Genomic DNA, 11,595 nt, shown 5'->3' with positions numbered 1-11,595 from the left:
TGGCCGGTAATAAAGACTGCTTTGTTCAAAGCACAAGAGGTATTCGACTCAGTAATTTTACTGAACCAGATTGAGGTAAAAGAATCCAGGAATTAACATTTGGTGTCAGAAGTGGGATCTCAACGGACGACTGCCGAAAACTTGCGAATTAAGAGCCAGACTAGCCTTGGATGAGACGAGGGGAAAATGGCCACTGGAGTGAGTATGATTTCAATACTGCTCCAGTTTCCCCCGGTTTCAAAAGTCTGAGGAAAGTTTAGCCACTCGCTGGTTCTCAGGTAGTGTCTGAACGAGATCCAGGACAATCTGGTGAATACCTTTCAAACTTAGAATAGGGATAGAGATAGGGAAATTGTGCGATGATGCAAACCAAGCGGCGACTTGGAAAGATAGTTAGAGCTAGATAGGGATAGATGATCAATCATGGATCCAAAAAAAATTAATAGGAAAGAAAAGAGACTCTTATGAATGTCTGTTTAAATGAGAAATGCTTCTGTGACTTTTACTGTAAAAAAAAGCCGGGGAGTTGTGGTTTGTTTTATCTCAAACAGAATGAAAGTTTGTTTTAACCCTTCGTAGTGTTGTCCTGTATGTGGGAAGTTTAAGAGTGTGAACCTTATTGAATTACGTATATTCGGATGATAAGTTGCGGAGCCAGGAAATGCCCAAAGGATAGATTTGTTAAAAAAGAAAAAATTACATGGTCCCGGTGGTTTTAAAAAAGTTCAGAAAAACTTGTTGAAAGCAAACATTCAGTGAAGGCACAGCAAAACAACTGAGATGGATTCAAAAGGATTTAAAAAAAAATTATATTAAATAACACGACCTTGAGGCTGGAACAATTGAGATAACGAAAAGCAGTCCACAGCCTACGTGCCAGACTTCTCTCTAGTTATAAAAAAAAAGTAACGTACTAAATAGGTGCTGAAAGAAAAAAATGTTCTGAGATTTTAAATTATGAAAAATATAAAATCACTCCTGTCCAATTGGCAGAAAAAAAAACTCCATTAAATTAGGGCTTTCATTGACTGATTGAATTTAAACTGCGCAGTAACGTCAAAGGATAGGGAAATTTGGAGACTAAAATAAATTAATTGAGGCTCATAAGAAATCAAAATTAGAAAATTAGGCTCACAGGGAATAAAATGGGGATTTAAATAGAGGATAGGTGTTCAACTCAGGTACGACGTCGACCTTGTATATCACTTGGCCCGTCTAGGCTCTGATTGAATTTAAAAAAAAAACCCCGCAGCAACTCGGAAGGTAGGGCCGACGCGAACGCGCGGCCGAGAGAAGGGCCGAAGCGAACGCGCAGCGACGTAAACGCGCAGTGAAGCGAACGCGCAGTGACGTCAACGCGCAGTGACGTAGACGCGCAGTGACGTAAACGCGCAGTGACGCCGACGCGTAGTGACGCAGAGGCGCAGCAACGCGAATCGCGAAAGTCAGTGCTAATGGCAGTAAGTCTGTAAGTCTTAAAGTGTTTAGAGTTTTAAGTTTAGTATTAAGATCGCGCGGCTATGCGGACCGTGCGGTGATGCGGGTAATTTTGTAGATCGTGCGGCTATGCGGACCGTGCGGTGATGCGGGTAAGTGTTAGAAGTCTTTGTCTATTTTGTAGATCGCGCGGCTATGCGGACCGTGCGGCGATGCGGGTAAGTGTTTGAAGTAAAGTTAAAGTATCTTAACTCGCGCGGCGACGCGAGCCACGGGTCGACGCGGATTGCGCGGCGACGTGAACTGCGAGGCAACGCGGATTGCGAGGCGACGTGAACTGCGAGGCAACGCGGATTGCGGGGCGACGTGAACTGCGAGGCGACGTGGTAGTTTAGTATTAAGATCGTGCGGCGACGCGGACCGTGCGGTGATGCGGGTAAGTGTTAGATTTGGAGTTAGTTAAAGTCCGTGTTAGTTCTGTAAAGTCTGTGTCTATTTGTAAGTTTGTTTAAATTGCACGACGACACGAACGCGTAGCGACACAGTAATACGAGGGGCAGTGTGAAAATGGGAAATCAGTTAGATAAAACCACGGATGCGGATAGTCCGCTACAAAAGTTATGTGAGGAATTCCCTGAAAGAGCTGAAGACTTTAGAAAATTATCAGGAGCCCTGAACAAATTATTAGGGGATGACCAGTGGCCTCTAAGTGACACTAGAAGCGTAGAGGTAAAAAAAAAAGCACAGGGATTAATTTGGAGAAGGGGACGAGGAAAAGGGGATAAAAAAAATTTAATTGCAACCTGGCGACATTATTGTCAGAAATTAAAAGATGCATCACTTCTATCGAGTTGGCAAACAATGCTATTAAATTAGGACTTGCATTGACAGAGGGAACACATGTTAAAACTGTAGACGTCTTTTAAAAAAAAGAATGAATGTGCGCACGAGAAACTTGCTAAGAGATCCTCTGGGACCTCTGAGAAAGGTATTGATCAACTACAAGTTAAAATGGCTGGCTTTGTGTTAACCGAGGCTGATGATGAAATTGATGAGTGGCCACTGACTCAGCGCCCAACGGCGCCTCCCGCACCCCCTGGCCTCTTGCTCCAGTCCTCTTCCCAACACCCTCCACCTAACACTCCAGTAAAAAAGAGTTAGGAACAACCACATATCACCAAAGCAACAAACCCAAACTGACTCCTCATCCTCTGATAGCGATTCGGATCCCCAGTTTACAAGCAATACAGCCGAAAGGACCAGATCTCACACTCGAAAGGGCAGAACTATATCTCAACATCACAAACAGTCCCGTAAATCTTCTAGTCAACCTACCAGTCCAAGTTGTGAAAGACATAGCAAACACCCCCGCCGATCGAGACGCAGAACTGTCAAGCAGTCAGACAGCTCTGAAACATCCTCCGGCCTGGAAATGATTTCCAAGATCCCAAAGTCCCGACACCAATTCCCTGTCAGACCAATGCCAAACCCTGATGCACAACAAGCTGCAGACCACCTCTCTATAGATGTCTGTGATCTTCAAACAACTATTTGATTGCTCACGCTATCCGGACAGATGTAAAGGGCAGTTAGATATTATTGGCAGAAAAAGAAAGGGGAGGGGGGAGGTGCGCCCCCAACCCGGGTCAAGACTGAATACGTGACTAGAAAGGAAGAGCCATCTCGGGAGGAAGGATCAATAGAACCGCAGTGTTGCATACAGGATTGGATGGATAAGCAAGGATACGGTTATACTAAACAACCAAACGGCCCGAGCCCTGCTAATAAACCTCCCTATTGTCCCCGGCATGGTATGGGAAGAGGCCGGGACTGGGTAAGAGGAATTGACTGTTTTAATTGTGGGCAGGAAGGACATTGGAATAAAAATTGCCCCTACCGTCAGCATGGAAAAGGAAGAGGAGGAAGAGGAGGGGGGCAAGGGGGGAGAGGAAGATCTTACACTAACTTCTCCCAGAACAACCCCTTTGGTCAATTGTCCCCCGATTGACTACGCAGCTTGATTGTGCAGGGATCCTCCCCGGACGACGAACCCATTCTGAATGAGTGGCAACCCTTTTTGATAGATACGGGAGCCTTCATGTCTTCTGTACAATCAAAGCTTAAACTCCCTGCTTCTACTGAAACACAGGAACTTTCAGGATTCCTGGGACAAATCTCGACATTCCCAGTGTCAGAACCGGTTAAAATGGGTTACCAGGAAGAATCGGTGGAACATCGAGTTGTTATCACAACCAATCTGGACTGTAACTTGATGGCTAGAGACCTCCTTTGCAAATTCCAGTTGCATTTGGAGTGTGGAGATAACGGGATTATTGTAAAACAGGAAACCCTTAAGCGGCAGTATTATACCACTAGAACCCCTCAGTGGTGGTCTCTGGACCTGCCGCAGGCACCCTGTCACGTGACCCTAGCATACGATCCCAGTGGAAAGAATCAGGACCTGCAGAACTTTTATCAGGATCACGAAGGGGAAGTGAAGGGAATTCTATTAAGGGCTAGAGTGACTGGACTGGAAAGAGAGGCAGATTTTGTGGAAGTGGATAAGAATCTGTGGAAACAGCCCCTAACAATGGCACCGCATATTGCTTGTGAAGTATTAGCCCCTCACCATGCTAAAGATTTGGGAGTTATGGTACACAAGGCCATAGATGAGGCTGACCCTACCAGCCGGGATGTGCAAATCGTAAAACATGGCCGAACAGTCCAATTTAATGGGGACCCCGAGAAAGTATTAACAACTCTATGGCATCATACTGGCTCGGACATACCCGACTATGTGGATCCTTATGTGTGGGCAGAGAACCCCTCCCAAGTGGGTTATACTCCCATTGATCCGATTGAGATCTCAGTGCAGGGCAATCCGACAGAACCCACTGAAATCACAGGCAATCCTAAACTGACTTTTCGGCACTGTACTGCAATTAATCCGGCCTGTTTTCTTACTGAGCCACCCCAAGATGAGGAAGAACCCAGTCATGATTGTTTATCTTTAATTTAAGAGGCCACATCAGTCAGGGAAGATTTAGTTGATGTACCAATGGAAGATCCAGACTGTATTCTTACTGAGCCAACCAAAGATGAGGAAGAACCCAGTCATGATTGTTTATGTATGTTGACGGAAGTACTTCTATTAATCCAGAAGATACACGAATCTCAGGATACGCCATAGTAAACCAGGAGAATCAGGTCTTGGAATCTGCCACTTTGAAACCGCCTATTCTGCTCAACAAGCTGAACTATTCGCCCTCACCCGAGCCTGCATCTTGGCCAAAGATCTCAAAGTCAATATCTATACCGACTCTAGGTATGCCTTTGGGGTGGCGCATGATTTCGGACAATTATGGAAAAATAGGGGATTCCTAACCTCACAAGGGAATGAGATATCTCAAACAGCTAGTATCTGATTTGTTGCAAGCCCTCATGTTCCCCAAACGCATTGCCATTGTACCAAGAGGCCAAACAGGCCTCTCGTGACCAACAGATGGTAGTGCCCAAAATTATGAGTCAGACTAAAAATCCTGCAAAGGATAAGTTAGCCTCGGAAAAACCAATGCCAACCATCCAAGATGTTATAAAAGCACAGGGGGACGCTCCTGAAAAAGATAAACTGTTGTGGAAATATTATGCATGTACTTATGACAATGTTTCTAAACTCTGGACCACTCCCGCGGAACAGACTTGCATGTCTGACGAGTTGGTTTCATGGGTTATAGAATGTCTGCATTTTGCTACTCATTGTGGAGCAAGGACCACGAGTGACACACTTTTGGCTACTTGGTGGCACCCTAAACTCCAGGCGCTCACCCAGAACATCAGTAGTCGTTGCCTGGTTGGCCAGCAACATAATCCAGGGAAGGGAGTCCCCTGTGATTGGGGTAAAACGCCCCTACCCGAAGGTCCCTTTGAGACATTTTAGTTGGACTACATTGAGTTGCAAAAAGTTCAGTGTTACAGATATGTGTTAGTAATAGTAGATGTGTTTAGCAGATGGATTGAAGCCTACCCTAACCTGGACAATAAGACTCAGACTGTTGTTAAGGTGTTAATGAGGGAAATTGTTCCTAGATATGAGATCTCAGCTAGACTGATGACCACCTATGTTCTTTCTCTGACTCAGGCTCTGCGACTAGTTCACAACCAGGTTCAAGATGCTTACCCGAATAGTCCCTCGTGGCACCAGGGAAGTATGGATTCGGAAGGGATTAGAGCCACAATAGGAGGGGCCTTTTTAGGTGTCACTCACTACCCCCACTGCAGCCAAGGTTGAGGGGAAAAGTGTCTGGGTTCACCTGCACCACTGCAAGCTCATCACCATTTAAACAAATTTTGCTGGTTAGTCTAATTCCTGTTTCTGTTCCAGATCTCCTCCTCCCTATAGCTGAACAAGGCAGTTGAAGGAGGATCAGTTTGACCAAATACACTGACGGAGACCTGAAGGGAAACGTGAAAACAGAACTCTTTTTATCAGCTAAATAATTGGACTATTTATAAGATGAGATTGTGTCTGTATGCTACTGTCTGCATAATAGTGTTGATATATGACAGTTTTGGTGCACGGGAAGGAAGACAAAGGCGAGAGCTCCATGTAAACACCTTTTTGTATATGTCTTACGTTTATGCGGAAAAAGGGCACTTCACTAGATGCTGGGTGTGTTCACATATCCCTATACATTCCAAAGGGGGAATTCCTTTGCGCACCGTTCCCCTGACCCTAACTGAGACTGTTAGATGGATTCAAAGAAACGATATTGGAACAGGTAGCTAACCGCACTGCTGAGGCTCTGGAGGGCATCACAGCTGAAATGGTAGCGATAAGGACCGTAGCATTACAAAACCGAATGGCCCTCGATTACCTGTTAGCTGAGAAAGGGGGAACGTGTGCCCTGATAGGATCTGAATGTTGCACTTACATTCCTGATAGTTCAGAAAACATAACCCACCTTGCCGATCACATAAGGAGGGAGGTGAAAAAGTTATCCACACCAGCAAAAGAACTTAGCAGGTTTGATTGGTTTCTGGGTGGATCTTGGAGATCCTATCTAATACATGGCGCAATTGTTCTCATCATAATAATTACCTGCTGTTTGATTGTTGGTTGCCTTAACCTCTGCTGTAAAGCAATGACAAGGTTAGCAGACCCTCTTGTGGTCAAGGGTTCCCGGGTTATGATCCAACAAACTAGAGAACTACTCAACAATGCAATACTCATAGAATGATCCTAAATGTTATCATAGAATGATAAAAGGGGGGATGTGGATATCTGAACGGAATATATGGAATTAAGAACAGTAAAGTAAACGGGATATATGAAAATGTATAAGCCATGGAAGAATAGCTGGGAGAATGTCAGATTGCAAATAGTGCAACATCAGCTTAGCTAACAGTCTGTCTCAAGGTTTCAAGTCACTAATCCTGCCAATAATATATAATTGTAACATGAAATACATCTGCAGAATTGCAAGGTCTCAGTAAATAGTCACACCATTAGATTGAAACATTTGGAGGCAATACTTGAGCTTTCAAGAAGAACATCTCATATAGATTGACTAATGAGTGGCTGAGTTAGACTGTCAATCCATTTGTATTTTGTTATCTGATTTCAAAACTGTATAACTGTTAACGCTTTACGATGTAACTTCACCTATCCGTAGGGAGTGTGTACGCTCTATCCAGAGAGTATATCTTCTGTCTGATAGGTCTTACTGGCCGGTAATAAAGACTGCTTTGTTCAAAGCACAAGAGGTATTCGACTCAGTAATTTTACTGAACTAGATTGAGGTAAAAGAATCCAGGAATTAACAGTATCGGTGGGGGGAGGAAAGAAGACCACTGAGGGCCGGAACATCGCGGGGGGTGTGTGTGTGTGTGGAAGTGTGTGTGGGGGCCTTGCTTACAACTAGGCCCCCCCCACAATTGGAACCCCCCCCCACCCCCCACATTTGCCTAGCCTGGGATAGCTGGAGCTACCAGGCTGAAGATTTTCATTAATCACCCTATTAAAGATCGTTAGGAGTGTTTGCCTGGTGGCTCTAGCTACCCCAGGTGAAGACATCTTCTCCCCCCATCTGAAGACCACCCCAAAGACTTTTTGATTTGCCATCTGGGATTGCACCCACCCACAGCTGCGAGGGGAGACCTGCCCTCACAGTTCCCCCCCCCTTCCCACCCCCCTCTCTCTTTCTCTGTTACTCTGTTTCTCCCCTCTCTCTCTGAGGCCTCTTTCTCCCAAATTAATAATAAAAAAAAAACAATTAAGACAACTGAGCAGAGGGAGCAAGGCCCCTCCCCAATTGCCAACTAGGGGAGAGGTACCTCATTAAGGGCTCCTCTGCTCAGTCTAATCAAACGAGGCCAATTAAGACCATTAAGGCCTGTGACTTTGGGGTGGGTGTAGCCCTTAAAGGGACCCCGTGATGGCGACCCCATCCACGCCGGTGGCAGGGCCAGCGAAGACGTATGCGCAGGTGGCAACCGCTTCCACGGCACCTCCTGCGCCACCCGCTGCCCTGCCACCATTCAGATTAATCACCAGAAAACACGGGGTCAAGAGCTACACTCACCCCACAATGACCATCGAGGAGTGCGTGCGGGCGATGGCTGGGGTAGTCGGCCCCTCGGCCATTGTCGCGGCCTCCAAGATGTCTGGGAAGGCTGTTTTCTTCCTGGGGTCGGAGCGGGCGGTGTCCCTGGCCCTCGAAAAGGGGCTCACGGTGGGCGGGACGTTCCTGCCGGTGGACCCTCTCGAGGCCACCGCGCAGAGGGTCATCGTTTCAAACGTCCCGCCCTTTGTTCCCGCTGAGCTCCTCCTCCCTCACCTACACCAACTGGGGGAGGTAAGGTCGGGGATCAATCCCATACCGCTCGGCCTCAGGGAGAGCAGCCTGCGCCACGTGTTCTCCTTCCGCCGCCAGCTCTTTGTCCGGCTGGCGCGGGAGGAGACGACGGAGGGGAACTTTAATGTGGTGCACGAGGGGACTGCCTACCGCGTCTTTTGGACGTCGGACGGCGTGCGGTGCCATGCCTGCAGGGAGGTGGGGCATGTTCGTAAGAACTGCCCCGCCTCCAAGGCCGCCAAACCACCGAAGGCGGCCAAGGCTGGCGCCACCGCCAACCCTCCCCCTAGTTGCGTCCGCGTGCCGGGAGCCGTAGGTGCGCGGGCATCGTCGGAGGCCTTTGTTTTCAGGGCCTCCGGCGGGGGGGAGGGAGAGCGTCCGACCGGAAAGAAGGCGCGGAAGAAGGCAAAACATCAAGAGGCGGGTCCCCTCAGTGCGCCAGATAATTTGACCACCGCGCTCAGCCCAACCCAGTCACCGGCGAGCGCGGGGTGCCCCGAGCCCGTGCCCGAGCCCTTGAACAACACCACAGAGGGGCCCGGGCGCGGGCAAGAAAAGGAAAAGGGGGGGGCGGAGCGGGAGGCCTCGGCAGACATGGAGGTCTCCCTGACTCCGCGCGCCCCCAGGAACAAAAGGAGGCACGGCTCCGTTGAGGCGGAGGGGGAACAACATCCCTCCGCGGAGGAGTCGGTGCCCGCCGCATGTCCTGCGTCCCCCACCAGCGCCCCCAAGCAGCGCCGTAGGCGGTAAGAGTCTGTCCCCGGGGAGGGTGAGACAGTTGAGGATGCCCAGCCTCAGCCTCCCGGGGATGGTGTGGAAGATCTGCCTGTCGTGGGGGGCGTGGGGACCGCGGAGGAATGCGTAGCCGCCGGGCCGGGCGTCCCGGGGACTGAGGCGGGCGGGGCCGAAAAGGCCGAACCTGAGCCCGCCCAGCCAATACCCAACTTCCCCCGGGAGTCGCTCGACCCGGCAGAAACACAATTTATTGATTTTAATGAAACTGTAGATGCTGGGCCGGGGGGTGGCAGCGGGGAGGGGGAGGAACACCCATCCTTGCCCCTTACTTTGGAGCTGGTGCACTTGGGGAGCCTGGGGATTTCCTATGGCCGGGTCTCTCCTTGTTCCCCGGTTCCTGGGGCGGAGGGGGAACCCCTTCCGCTGTCATTTCCCGACCCAGCACCATTTTTAAAAGAGCCCAGTGGGGACTCCTCTGCCGACGATCCTGGGGGTGGGATCGGGGCAGAGCCAGGGCCGGTTGGAGCGGCCGGTTCATTTGCCGTACCTTGTGCGGTCGATGGGCCGGCTGCTGGCGGCCACCTCCCGGAGGAGGACGGGGACTCGGTGGGGGACGCGGGTGAAGACCTAGAGACCACCGCCAGCGAGGCGGTGGATCTGCTCGCGGCCGCCGCCGAGACCATCCTCATTCCTGCAAAGGAACTCCAGGACTTTTTGGCCCAGAGCCGGGGTCGCTGCGACCAAGCCCGACTGGCCCTGGAAAAATGGTCCGAGCCAGAGCTGATCAAGGGGTCCGTCCGCGCCGCCGTTAAAACCTTGGCCGCGGGCGGGCCCTTGACAAAGGCGCAAAACCTTGAGCTGCGCGAGCTCGAGGGACTCCTCGCTGGGCTGCGGAGGGAGCGGAGTTCAACAAAAGACTCCGCTCCCTCCCCCACAATAGGTTAAGGTAGAGGTTGCACTATGCTTTTGCCATGAAGATAACCATAGCCAGCCTCAACATCAACGGCGGCAGAGGGGCACGCCGTAGATTTGACAATTTTTCGCTCCTGCGGGAGGGGAAATATGCGGTGTGCTTCCTGCAAGAAACCCACACCGTTCCGGGAGACGAAGCCACGTGGCTCCTGGAATGGCAAGGAGAGGTCCGCATGAGCCACCTCACCGCCATTTCTAGTGGGGTGGCCATCTTGCTGGGCCCGCATTTTCAGCCGGAGATCTTGGGGGTCGAGGAGCTCGTGCCAGGCCGCTTGCTGCACGTAACGGTTCGCCTGGGGAACGTGCCGCTCCATCTCGTGAACGTGTACGCCCCTCATCCCGGCCCGCAGCAAACGCGCTTCTTTGAAGAGGTGTCCGCTCTTCTTGGCTCCGTCGACGTCGGCGACTGCATTGTCCTCGGGGGGGATTTTAACTGCACCCTCGAGGCGAGGGACCGCTCCGGTACCCCGCAGTGCATGACGGCGATGGAGAAGTTGAGGGACCTGGTCGGGTCCTTCGACTTGGTGGACGTCTGGCGAAATCTCCACCCCGACTCCAGCGCCTTTACTTGGGTGAGGCCTGGAGTAGGATGGTCTAGAGTCGACCGCCTTTACGTGTCTCGGGCGTACGTTTCCTGCGTCCCGGCGGCCTCCATGCGGCCGGTGCCGTGTTCGGACCACCACCTGGTGTGGGCGGAGCTCGCTTCGCTCCGCGCGAGGACGGGATCCGCGTACTGGCACTTTAACAACCGGCTGCTGGAGGACGTGCGGTTCCAGGACTCGTTCCGTCGATTCTGGTCCGACTGGAGAAGGAAGCAGGGGGGCTTCCCCTCCTTGAGGCTATGGTGGGACGTGGGCAAGGCTCATGTCCGCGTCTTCTGTCAAGAGTACGCGAGGGGGTCGACCAAGAGGCGGGCGGCCAGAGTCGGGCGCCTAGAAAAAGAGATGCTCGACCTGGAAGCCCGTCTCGGTCAAGTCGTCCAGGACCCGGCCCTGCGGACGGTGTACGAAGCGAAGAAGGCCGCGCTGAAGGACCTGCAGCTCGTCGGGTCCCGAGGCGCGTTCGTGAGGTCGCGGATCCGGTTCCTGCGGGATCTGGACCGCGGCTCCCCCTTCTTCTACTCGCTGGAAAAAAGGCAGAGTGTCCGTAAGCAGCTCTTGACGCTGCTGGCCGACGACGGCTCTCTCATCTCGGATCCGGAGGGCGTCAACAACAGGGCCCGTGAATATTACGGGGCTCTGTTCTCTCCGGATCCGTCCAGCGAGGAAGCGCGTAGAGTTTTGTGGGAGGACCTGCCGAAGGTCAGCCCGGAGGGCGCCGAAAATCTGGAAGCTCCGCTAAGCCTGGCGGAGCTGACCGGTGCCCTCGACCGGCTCTCGAGGGGAAAATCCCCGGGGCTGGACGGGCTGACCGTGGAGTTCCACAGGGCGTTCTGGGACGTCCTGGGGAGCGACTACGCGCGGGTCCTGGGGGAAAGTCTGGCGACCGGGGAGATGCCCCTCTCTTGGCGCAGGGCAGTCATCGTCCTGCTGCCTAAGAAGGGCGATCTCCGCCTCCTTAAGAACTGGTGCCCGGTCTCCCTCCTCAGCACGGACTA

General features: G+C 51.5%; 1 long non-coding RNA gene across 1 annotated transcript; it reads left to right on the top strand.

The window, feature by feature from the left end:
- The first annotated feature begins 204 nt into the window (after window positions 1-204).
- Window positions 205-7,197, top strand: LOC139276231 (uncharacterized). The gene is made up of 2 exons (XR_011595873.1): window positions 205-1,873; window positions 5,819-7,197. It is a non-coding gene; the product is annotated as an uncharacterized lncRNA (long non-coding RNA).
- The last annotated feature ends 4,398 nt before the right edge of the window (window positions 7,198-11,595 follow it).

The sequence above is a fragment of the Pristiophorus japonicus genome, chromosome 1 (genome assembly GCF_044704955.1).
Source record: "Pristiophorus japonicus isolate sPriJap1 chromosome 1, sPriJap1.hap1, whole genome shotgun sequence".
Classification (NCBI taxonomy): domain Eukaryota; kingdom Metazoa; phylum Chordata; class Chondrichthyes; family Pristiophoridae; genus Pristiophorus; species Pristiophorus japonicus.
This window is presented reverse-complemented; position numbering and strand designations above follow the sequence as displayed.